Genomic DNA, 13,234 nt, shown 5'->3' on the forward strand with positions numbered 1-13,234 from the left:
TGATTTTATGAGGTTTTTTGGCAGCTCATAAAAAATTGGAGAATAGTAAAACCATTTTTGATGTCTCGGTGTAAGTATCTGAAAGTATGAACAAAATCAATAAAGAGTGTGGAGGTCAACATGGTATCCTCTGTATGAATACATTTACTTTCAAACTATCATAATTGCATGACAATTCTTTATGGGTCAATCTCCGTAGCTTGATGCCAGTCCCCTCTTGATACAATCATTATACCTAGACACCTCTGTATATAACTTTTTTGATGAACCATTAACCTGTATGTGAACATGCCTTTTTTTTTTAATAGTTTAAATAACTTTTCATTAGAATTACACCACTTTTATTAATTTAATCATGTTGTAAGTGGATGAGCTCAGAATTGATATTTAAAATTGTATTTAGTATTATAGTTTTGTTGCTCAAAATTATTAGAATTAAAATTTTCCCAGGATTATAAATATAACGTTCACATTATTTTAAAGATTTTTTAAAGCATTTTGATTTTCTTTTATAGTGAAATTGTATTCAAGTTGTAACTGAGTCAATAAGCATGATACAATTTTAAAGCAAGACTGTAATATTTCCAGTGTAGACAAAAAAATTTGTCACTTTTGATTATTGTTTTCATTACCATTTAAGAGATATAAAAGAAAATTCAAGCTTTTATGTTTTAAACTAAACCATAAATACTGTTTTTCATCATATTTTATGACAAATTGTGATTTTAAATTGATTTTTTTTGTTGATAAAACAGAGAATTAAATATTGTTTTTTTCAGCCATCCAAATTTTCTTAACTATTTTGAACAATCTAATAAAACAAGTTCCTGTTATTACTTGTTTCAACAATGTTTCCTAAATCAGAACAATCTAAAATGCAAAATTTGTGTACACTTTTACACTCTTCATGTTAAATTAACAGTAATGTAATAAACCAGTTTTCATGATTAATTTGGTACAGAACTTTGTTTATTGCTGTATTATTTTTCATTCGTGTAAGTTAAAGATGGATAATTTAAAGTTGTAGAAGATGTGGAATATATATATACTCGGATGCCATTCTCTTAAGAAATTAAGGTGCATGGAATATTTGTAAGATCTTAACTTCTAATTCATTTTAATGTTATTAAATAAATATAAATGTATTCATAGTTCTTTATTTGTTGGATAGAATTAATTAATAAATTTTATGATTAAGAATTACTTTAGCCACTAAGGAATGTTGATGTAAGAAATTGTAAAAATTAAAACCAAAATTTCAAAATTATACACACATAAGAGATGCATGTAATTGTAAACAAAAGGCCATAAATGTGGAATAGACAATTTTTATTGTTCCATATTATGCCCAGTTTAAGAAGAAATTACATAGTCTCTCACAGTAATAATTGAATGTTAAATTTTTCTACTGACTACTGTAAAGCATAAATTAGATTTTCACACATCTATGTCTATTAATCACAATATGTTTATAGTCTTCAATAATATAAAGTGAAAATTTACATTTATCTGTCATTAGTAATTATGTTTTGTTCTGCCAATTATGTAGCTCCAACACTGCCAGACTCTTGCATGCCACTAGGAATGAAATTAGAAGACAACCACACCAAGCTAGTTCCAGTACAAGTTGGTAAGTCAGGAATCAATAATAGTAGAGTATTTTAATTCTCAGATTTAAGTTATTGGTTACATTTATGTATATAAAATGTCCAAATTCAGAATAAAATGATTTTATTTTAAAATATTCTAATTTTTACTCTAAGTTGTTAAAAACAACTTTTTGAAATAAATTCTGTTGCAAAAAAACACATAACTTTTAAAGTTAAAGTGTGCTTTCAGAATGTCAGGTTTTATCTATGGATGGGCTGGATTCTTTACAGTAGGTACCTGTGACTTGTTAGTGATAAATTTAAACAAAAGAGAAACAGCACACAGTCCACTTGTTTTAAAATAATACATTAAAACAATTCAAACATACATACAAATATCTGTGACACATTAATCACCACAAATGTATCCAGAGCTGTAAATAATTGTATCTTTTTCATCAAAGTCCACGAAGACTGGATCAATTAGTTTAGAACACAATAGAAAAGACAAATTATTCTTCTCTACTCTGTTATTGCAATACAGTCTGTGAAAATTTCACTTTAAAAGTCACCACTATACACTCTTTATGGTTAAATTCACAATCACACAGTCTAGATCTAGCTATCTATTTAACTAACTCAAACTGCATTTTTTATTTATCTATATAGACTGACAGAGGCCTTAAATGTTCTACACACTACAAGATATTATGATACAATATTACTCACGTTTCTAGTCACATGATACAAAAATACAAGTGCCAATTTACAACAATTGAACTACACAACATATGATTCATACACAATTATGTAAACAAACCTGCGATTAACTATCACTTCTAAAAATAACTAAATTTAACACTCATGCTATTCTTAAACCATCTAAATCATAACACTCGCATTAAACTTAAACAGTCATATATATCTAATACAGAAAATAATAGGAAATAATATTTCTTTTAAAAAATAACTTTTTTAATGCATGCTTTAATTAAAGATATCACAAAAAAATACTATATTAAATTTGAGTTCAGGTTTATTTTCCTTAAACATGAAAAGTATAACTATTTATTTCCAGGATTGCAACTGCTTCATCATGTGTTATCTGTTAGCTTTGCTGCAAGTACAGATGAAGATATTATTCAAACTAATGTTGCTGGATTCATTTGTGTGTAAGTTGTTTTCATATATTAAACTTTTATACATTACATCAAAGACCATGATTTAGTAAGACTCAACACTTGCAAATATGAGAATGAGAGTCATCTATATATATCTTATAGTATGTAACAATGATGGAAATAATGATTTGTGCTGCAGTGAAATGTAATACTTCTCAGTAAAAATGGCCACAAATATCTCATTTTTCCTTTTTTCGAATATCAAAAAGGAGGTAGAACCTAGTAAAAACGTTTCCATATGAAAACAAATTTCTTATTATTTTTACTGAGAGTTTGGTTTAAGATGTTATAGTCCTTATTTAAGATTGAGTTAAAAAATAAACTTTAACATTATATTTAAACTTAACAAATCGAACCACAGAATATGAATTAAAAAAATCATAATGATAGGAATATAGAAGCATTTAAAATACATAGAATAGCTTTACCAAACCCACTTGAGAACATTATTTTGAATTAATGTGTAGTATTTTGGCCATAGGTCTATATCAGACATATAATCTGTCCAAATAGTAAAGCATTTTAAGCAAAGTATATTTGGATTATGTAGTTAGCTTTTTAAATGTTTTAAATTGAATCTTAAATTTTCTATTTCTTAAAGTACAGTTTAAGTTATCTTCATTTCTTTTCCCAAAAGAACGTAACTAGGCTCAGAACTTTACATTTATTAAGTTTAATTACCTTCATTCTTGATGTACTTAACTAACTTTTGAGAAATGTTGTGTTGTTTAATATGTTTTATATATATATACCATTATTAGTATCAAAAACTCGATGTAATCATGACCAAAATACAGTCTTATTCTGCCATTCTGGTCTTTTAACATTGCATTGTTTTCACCTGATTTCCATATAAAATGATTTTTATGTAGGCTTCTACCACTTTTGGTAAAGAGAAGTAATTCATAAATTTGTTAAGTATTTGGTATATGTACCTATATTGTGATTAACAGGGGCCTTAGTCTTAGTACAAAACATGCATGAATTATATTGAAATTGCTTTTATATACAGCATGTAAAAATATTATACTTATCATTCACATGCAGAAAGTAGTAAACAAGCCAGGAAAGCAAACCTGAAGTTTAATAAGAAAAAAATAAAATACTGTAAACTGAAGATTAATCACACATTCCTTGTTTTCTTTGGAATTAACTTCTCTACCTCAATCTAATTAACACAGATATGCATTATTATTATCCAACATTGTAGTTACCATTGCAACAAGCTTGTATGAAGAATTGCAAAGTCAATCAAAGATTAGAGGCATGAAAGTCCATTGAAGCTATGTCACTGGGTATAAAATGTATGTAGTTAAATGGGAGCACTGTGATTCCAGTTTGTTGACAATTGTCTTCATGAAAAATGCCATTGATTTCAAGTTGTGGCTGGAAACTTGTGAATTTTTGGTTAATTAAGTTAATGTTCTTGTTTATTATCTTCTTAAAAATACCAGAAGGTAAGTCCACTTTCATCACAATATTTCTTTTGAGTATATAATTCTTTTTCTTAACCATAGACTTCATTTTGTGGATAAGGACATTGCTCTGTATGTAGCTTGAAGTATAATTTTGAAGCCTGCTGCTGTCTTAAATATAGTTAAAAGTTTTTTTTTACTTAAGATAAAAACAATTAATATCATTTGTTTGGCTGTACATTATTTAATATTTTTTCTTATTAAAATGAATATCCTTCTTCAGAAAGGGTTATGACATAAAGCATTATCTGTAATTCTTCTAAGCATTGCACTGTATGATCAGGAATTTGCCATTAACGAAATTAATAGATTCTAAATATGTTATTTGTGGCAACACAACTTGCATGTATAGTGACATCTGTATTGTGGGAGAATATGATATATATAGTCTCAGGAAATATTGCTGTATTATAAGGGGTAAATAGTAGACTAGGAGCATAAGTCAAGGAAGCAAGACAGGAAATGAATAGAGTTAAATATTACTTTGGGTAAGAATCAGACAGTATTGTGTGTACAAGAATGCACAGTGGTAAAACATTTAAGGGCTAACAAGTTGAGTTTATTTAACATTCAGATACCAATCTAATAGAATTGAACCATCGGCTGATTTGTAATGGGGAAGAAGGCAGTGATCAAGAGGTTTACATACCTTCATGAAGTTTACTGATTAAGTTATTTGTAGTGGGGATCATAAAAAGTCTAGTGCAAGAATATGCATAGATTGTATTGACAGTTTAGTTGTTGGTACCAAAGCCCATTCTTTTTTTGTATTGTATGTAGGAGCAAATGATGTTGGAAACTGTAAATCAAAATAGCTGCTTAACCCTATCACTATGGGTTTTATTATGGTCAGAGGTCAAAAGGCATATCATCAAGCTTGTGAACTTGCATTCAAATTTTATGAATGTATGTCAATAAGTTTGTTATCAAATTGTAGATTATAATTCATATTTTAGTATTATACATTAGTTACTTTCTTAATTTTAAAGTAAATATTAAACAAAATCCTGAATACTGATTTTTGTGTGTCACATGGTATGTTGAATGCAGCTTTGATTCAAATTAGATGTTTGCAATGGCCAAATACAAAGTCTATGGTTTTTTATGAATTAGAAACTCAAATTATAAATATTGACAAGCTAGAATATAAAATAAGAACCACCTCTTTTTTTTATTTGCTGAGATATCCCTATATTTAGCAAATCTAACACAGTGGCCCTGCTCATCTTTTCCATTTTTAGAAATACTTCCTTACATATAGCCACTTCACTCTACCATATGTTTATAACCAATCAAAAAGTCATAATATCCCCCATGTATTTTTTCAGCCTCTTAAAGGTGAGAAGTTTCCAGAATTATTTCTTTTGTCTCGAATCTCAGAAGGAAAGAGTAAGTGAAAATGCTGTTCATAAAACACTATTTTTTTATATCCACATGTAATATTGATAAAGGAATTTATAATTTTTTGTTATTTCAAACTGTGTCTGTAAAACCTAAAAAAACTATTTTGTTTTACATCCTTCATGTGTGAAATTTGGCAAGGCTTAGCATGCCAGGTACAGCAAGTGAGTACAAACCTCTTTACAATCATGGTTTTCTATATTTCCTTATTATTAGTATATTCTTTCTATTGTTACGACAACGCAGGTCACGTGACGCTTGTATCACGCCACTTCCTTCTCGAACCTTCATGAAATATCGGGAGTTTACTAGGTCTCGGTATTCTTTTATATATAAGACGGTCACAACATGACAGGGGCAATGTAATGAATGTGTAATTGAACTGCAGACAGAGTATTGTTTAGTTGAGCACGTGAGCCGTTCGTTGTGAGTTATAGCATTTGTTATAGCGCGACTGTTGAAATTAAGTGTATCACAAAGTTATATTCAGAAAGAATAAACCAGTTTTATTTAATTAAGAAAGGACTTCTATCTGGAAAGTTTTTTCAGAAAGAATTTTTACAAAAAATTAACTAACAAACTGAGACGTAACACTATATTACTGTTCTTTGTTTTAAGAAAAATAACTGATATTTAAGAATTTTTTTGTAAATAGTAATAATAATATGTATACATATGTAACTGAAATGTGATTGTATTTTACAAAATACTGGTGCACTAGAACAAAGCCAAGACAGGCCACTTTTACACTATTGGATACAGTAACATTAGTTCACATGCGCCATATCATTGCAACTTCTGTAATTTTAGACATAGCTGAAAGGTCAATAAAATAAAAATAATATAAATACATATCTATAATGTTATGAGATTTAGGGTATTTAGAGTAAACTTTTGTGGTTTCATGTTATAATTTGTAGTCATTTTAAAATGAAAAAAGCATAATTTATATCTGTTTCTTAATTTTTTTATAGTAGTTATGAGGTCAGTCAAATTGACCAAACCCATACAGAGATACAATAGTGAAAATAACAGATAAAATATAGTTTTTCTATAAAAAAAACATTTGATAATTATCTGGAGGTTATACAGATTTTGTATGTGAAATCAGACAATTTTCTGATACATAAAAGCATTTTTAATCTTAAAATCAAAATTACTTTGCATGTTGGATAGTCAACATTCGAAAAAACAATGCATAAGCAAATCATTGATTATGAAAACTTAAAACTTAATTACAAAATCTGATATTTTGTGTATGAAAGCCTTGTAATGTGTACTGATAATCTGCAAAATTTCGTGAAGATTTTATACATTTTAAAAAGTTACAGTATAACTGTTTTATGGTTACTTTGAGATATACGAGCTGGGTGGAATCCACCTACCCATAGTAAAAGGGTTAAAAAGTACATAAAACTCCTTTAAAAACAGGCTGGCTGATTCAACCTCTGGAACAATTTTTAAGAGTTGGTTGAAATGTATTCTAGATATGAACTCCATGCAGAAAGCTGTAAAGAATTTAATTAAATATAGCTTAAATTTGCATAGTGGCAAAGGAGTTTGAAAACAAATTGATAAGATAGCTAGGACGAAAGATGTAGGGCATAACAAGGTAAATTATAGTTTTAAAAGATAAATATCTAATTTAAAAATAATAATAATAGATTCAAGAATAATCTTTGTAGCTCATATGCCAATGCTGGGAGTATCAGGTATATTATGGACAGTTTATAGTTATAAATGATAGGCTTTTTAAAATAGAGGTAAAAAGGTTGAACCAATATGCTCATCAGGTGCACGAAAGCCAATAAACAGTAAACACTGCTGTTACAGCTCCAGCAAACTAACAGAGTCCAATTCGGACCTAGCCACTCTGTTGGGGAATACATTCAACAGCTTGCATTGAAAGGTTTGGTGGTTAACCTAGCTCTCTCAGGGCTGGGTGGGTCTTAGTAGGTACCTGTCGGTTAAGAGTACTAAGTGTAAGAGGAAGAATTCCTGCTTGGTATAGAAATATACATCAGGCACTGTGAGTGAAACCATTACTTGGATAAGTAAGTAGTGTTGAATGATGTGGTGAATCTGAACATGTCTAGAGAGCATTGCTCAAAGAATGGAAATTTAATGAATTTATGTCAATAAGTTTGGTATCAAACTGTAGATTATAATTCAGATTACTCAATTTCTTAATTTAAAAGTAAATATTAAAAACAAAACATCGGTTTTTGTGTGTCACATGGTATGTTGAATGCAGCCCTGGTTCAAATTATATGTTTGTGAAGTCAAAATACCAAGTCTGTAGTTTCCTATGAATTAGACACTTAAATTACCAATATTGACAAGCTAGAATATAAAATAAGAACGTTTATCTTTTCTATTTGCTCAGATATTGCTCATGTAATAAATCAAACACAGTGGCACTCCACCAACCTCTTTCCATTTTTGGAAATGCTCCCTTTTTATACACTTCTATATATGTGACATGAATAACCAACTGGAAGCTCAGAATGTTCCCTCTAGTCATCTAAACCAAAAGATATTGCAATTCACTTTATGAACTATTGTTCAGAGTTTTAATGTGAGAAATATTTATAGGATATCAAGTGATAGCTGCTTGAATCGCAGTTTAGGACAGCTGGTGCCAGCAGATGCAATGTCTAGTGCATCAGCAATTTCTATAACTGAAAATGATAGTTAGGAGCTCAATAACTTTGTTGAAAAAGCATTGTGATCCTTGCTTCCCATGCTATTGAATGATTTTCTGTAGTAAAATGACAACTGACATTTCATGAGTATCATTGGCCTGATCTAGTTGAGTAGCATGTGTTCTACAAAGCATACTACATGGTCCTTGCTTGATCTTCCCTAATACACCCAAAGAGCTCATGACTTTTCCACATGGAGTGAGGAAGTTGTATTGATATATATCATTTTTGCATTATCAAATCCATTGCTTTCCTATTGTACCTGGGATCTGTTTACATAACAACCAATTGAGGGAATGTATATGAGTCAAAGGGTAAACTTTGTTGGCCATGGTCGTGCAAGTAGCAACATAGAGCATTATAGTTGTTAGTAATGGTAAAATGGAGACCCAGTGAAGCCTGGGTGAATGAGAAATTCACAAGTGTTAGGGATATATGTTCTATGAGTGACATAAGACAGAAGTACACATGAATCTTGTAGATATTTGGTTGATCAAGTTTTAACACTGTTTCTGAAGGTAGTCTTAGAAAAGAGCATGATTGTAATTGGGCCATTACTACCCTCTTTAAAGTCTATATACCAGGCTAATCTTCTTACCAGTTAGAATGTATTTGATTTTACAATTTCTATCCACACTTTGTCTACTTTATATTGAATTATTTGCCCTTCTGGTTATCTTATAACTAGCCAGTGACCCATTTTTCAGTGTCTCCTGAAACCTCCAACTTTTCTCTGACCTGCCATGAAAGGAAGTTACAATAATCACAAATATGCTTAAGAGTTCCTTTTTAATGAGAAGTTAGACTTTCATGAAGATTCCTTGAACTGGCTTGACTTTCAGCCTGGTAGAGCTCATGGATGAAGATATATTGTTAGCTGATACCTCTGACCTAAGTGTTCTAACAGTCAGTTGTTTGGCTATCTTTGAAGTCTCCCAGGCAAACCCAGTCTTTTGCAGATCCACCAGCGAGACCCAAGCCATTCCTGAATGAAGCAACCTCTACCTTAAAGAAACTGCTACAAACAACCATTACTACAGTCGAGCTCAGCCACAGCAGCTGGCATCATCACCACTTCTAGTGGATGTTTCAATACAACTGAGAGACAACATCATATGTGTGCTCACTTCCAGCAGAACCAATACATTTGAGCTAATGTGGTCTCAAAGGGGTGGGTGGGAACAGAGAAGGGACATATGAGACAACCATTTATGCTCGGGTAATACAACAAAGATGCTGGCAGAAACTCCTACAGTTTCATCAATGCTTGTGAAGGACCACTGGAACTAGGTGTGTACCAACTGTTAAGATCTTATTGAGAATCACGCCACCATTATTGATGGCAAGAACCTTCAGAGTTAATGAAAAGGTCTCCACAGCTGGCCAAACAACAACCACTGCTCCCCTGATCACATTCAAGACATAGCAAGGGACCTCAACACCAGCAGTTATTAAATAACTGTTGATTAAAAGGTCTCAGTGGCAGTCAAGAATGGAGCTTCTGATCACTCTACCAATCTTCCATAATGCATCATATCTCATCTTTAAGCAGCATTGTCAAGAAATGACCACACAGAGGAATGAAACCTAGGATCTGTATAACTGGGAAGAAGTTTGGGTCATTTGACAACCATCACGACTTGAGGAGGTTTTCCACCTGCAGGCTGAGTTAATTAAAACCCTAAAATCCCTGGCCTGGATTCAAGAAACCATCATAGTGACAACTTTGGCCAGTCAATAGATAAGTACCACATTGGATAATCTTCTGATGGAGTAGAAGTATGGGCAAAGGAGATCAGGCTTTATAGCTGCTGTAAGTGTGTACATTTCAGATGAATCTGTGTGTTTTGTTTTCCTTTTTTACATGTGTGTATTGTTCCTTTATTCCACACACTTAAATAATGAAGTTGTGAATATGTATTTTAGTATCCCAGGTTTTACTTTTATGTTTGAGAGTATTGATTAATTTGTTAAAATATTCTTATTGTATTACTTTTTGTATTCTGTTTCTTGTACTTTGTAATGGGTATTTCAGTGTAATTATAATATTGGTCAGTTTTTTAAGAGTTTATTGTATAGTATTGTACATTGAATTCAGTATATTTGGAGTTTTCTTTTGTTTTTCAGTTTAAGGTCAGATGGTTCATTTTGTAACTTTTACTTTGTGTTTTGTTCTATGTTGAATTGTAGTTGTAGTTATTGACCAATGTTAGTGGGTTTAATTTTGTAATTTGAACTTATTCTTTATTGTAATCTTTGTCACTGAAATCAACTGTATATATTTTTGAACTTTGTAAGCACTGGAACATATCTGTATGAAAGAGTTCTGTTGACTGTGTTGCATATAAGTGTTTACTAGAATGAGAGAATGTTACAGTACTTCTTGGCCAATGTGTATGTATAGGTTTTATTGGTTTCAGAGTTTAAAATTCATTGTTGACTTAAGGACAAGCCAGAAGTAAAAAGAGGAAGAAAAAGTGTACTATTGTAAATATTTCTGTATAGTGCACAGTAGATTATTTGGCCTCACCAACTAGGAAAAATCAATATGCCCATGTATAGTGCACAGAGCAATACTAACAGTTGATTGGCCTTTGTGTAGTAAGTGGTGTATTAACTCGCATTGTACATGCGAGTGCGAATGAGTATCATATTGAACTAACGAACCATATTATTTAATGAACAAAGGCTGAACTTATGATCACCTGTAATTTGTGTATACGTGGTTTCAAACAATTCCCTTTACATAAAGTATGGGAGAGTGACTACAATTGAAAGTTATTATGAATGTATTGTAAAATAGAAAAGTAAAATCATCATATGACTCAGTGCAAAAATCTCCTACAAATTGAAAAAATTTTCCCCAATTATATTTTAACTGATCATTATTAGCAAATACCAACAAAAAGAACCGTGTAGTTCTTTTGTTAACAAAATGAACCCATATGACCTGAAGCCTAAAAGAAGGTCAGGAAGTTCAGATTTTTTTTAAGATGACCCCAGGAAACCACCGTTAAGTAATTATTATTAAGAATACATAAATATTTTAAACCAAGTATTTTATTCTTTACAAATGCTATTTTTTCTTGCAGAAATTCATTTCTGTAGCTGTGAGAGCACAGTTGGATAAGTTTTACCAGTAATAAACAATTTTGCTATTATATCACCTATTAACACTATTGCCACAAGTATCCTTTACTGCACCTAACACACGGTTTTAGTGTCTTACATTCAAAATTTTATCAAACTACTTTTTGCTTATGTTATACCAATTAGAATAGCATAAAATATTAGTTAATAATCCATATTTTAATAGTACGCAAGTTTTAAGTTCTTAATTTTACAAAGCAATATTTTAAAAAATCTTGAATTTCCACTAGTATGACCCATATGACACATTTTCTCTTAGCATGTCATCATCCATATTTTATCTACCACCCCTTGAAAAAGTATGAAATTAAACGTAAAATACTCTCTATAAAATCGTTATTGCTCAAACAAACTATAATTTTATAGCCTTCAATTTTTTTTTGTTACAGAGCTATCGAATAGAAAATCAGACCCCTCCTGCCACACCCAGCTGTCACATCCTCTCTTTTGCAATTTGTTGATAGTTCTCTCTTACATTTCATTATATATTGCCTATAACTAATAGACAGTCAAGGTTTTCATCTATCAAATGTTGTATTGTATAACATTATGTTCTGAACAGTTAGATGTCAATTTCACTCAGAGTACCAACATCGTTCCTGTGAGAAAGTTAACGACTAGCTTGGATGAACTTGGAACCACTCTTGTTGCATAGTTAGAAAGCCAGTAAATTTGTGAGAGGTAAGGGAATTTGTCTACTTTTTGCATGTTATTGGCCTATATTCTTGGTGCATAATTTATTTGAATAAAAATTATTAAGTGCATTACTATCATTAGTATAAGAAATTAGGGTTAACTCTCTTTGAAAACTGATGGCAAGAAAAAAGAAGATTGGTTAAGTATTTTATTTCTTGTTTTTCATGTTTATTCTTTATGTATAATTATAAAAGTAAGTAAAATGTATAATGTAGGGATCCTTTTAGGTTTGTTAAGATTAGATTAGGTAGAATAAATAATAATCATATTATAATAAAAATGTTTCACGAGCACGCACACACGCGAGCACCTTGTGGGTAATGTAATTTGTTTGCGTAACGTGAGCTGTACATTCCCCAAGTGATTTACAACTTATAATTGCTCAGATAGTTGCTAGGCATGGTTCAAAGGGCAATAATACAATAAAATTTAATTATAAATAGATGTATACTGTTATGAACTTAGAACTAGTTAGGATAAATGCATGTAGTTTCATGTTACAATTTGAAGTCATTCTACAATGACAAAAAAGGGTAATTTGGTGGTTACGAGGTCGGTTGAATTGACTGATCCCATTTTGAGATAGAGTAGAGATAATAACAGTTAAACTATAACGTTTTACTGAAAATAAACGTTTGAACTGCATTTAGGGGGTTTTAGGCATTACACAAAATAATTTTGAGATGAGAAAAAGTGTTTTTAATCTTAACATGAAAATTACTTTTCACGCGGACTATTCAAAACACGTGCTCAATTATTCATGGACAAATCCTTATTTTATTAAAAATACTTCACTAAATAATATGATTTTTGTATGTGAAAGAATGCCAAATTTTGTGAAGTTAGAAATATTAAATCTGTAAAGACTTTAAACGAGTACAAAGAGGTCATATGGTCAGTCAAATTGACCGAGCCCGTGTTGAGAGAGTTAAAGAAGTGTTAATTGATTTATTTTCCAATTTAAATATTATGTGTTCATACTTATACACAAGTATGAACACATAATATTTAAATTGGAAAATAAATCAATTAACACT

General features: G+C 30.6%; 1 long non-coding RNA gene across 1 annotated transcript in view; it reads left to right on the top strand.

Moving 5' to 3' along the window:
• The first annotated feature begins 1,471 nt into the window (after window positions 1-1,471).
• The window catches only part of LOC111088942, a 33,081-nt gene continuing 21,318 nt past the window's right edge, over window positions 1,472-13,234 (top strand). The window contains exons 1-2 of the long non-coding RNA XR_002613314.1: window positions 1,472-1,630; window positions 2,668-2,761. This is a non-coding gene — a long non-coding RNA (uncharacterized LOC111088942). The remainder of the gene's footprint in view (window positions 1,631-2,667; window positions 2,762-13,234) is intronic.

Source organism: Limulus polyphemus, unplaced genomic scaffold, assembly GCF_000517525.1.
Source record: "Limulus polyphemus unplaced genomic scaffold, Limulus_polyphemus-2.1.2 Scaffold4821, whole genome shotgun sequence".
Taxonomy (NCBI): Eukaryota; Metazoa; Arthropoda; class Merostomata; order Xiphosura; family Limulidae; genus Limulus; species Limulus polyphemus.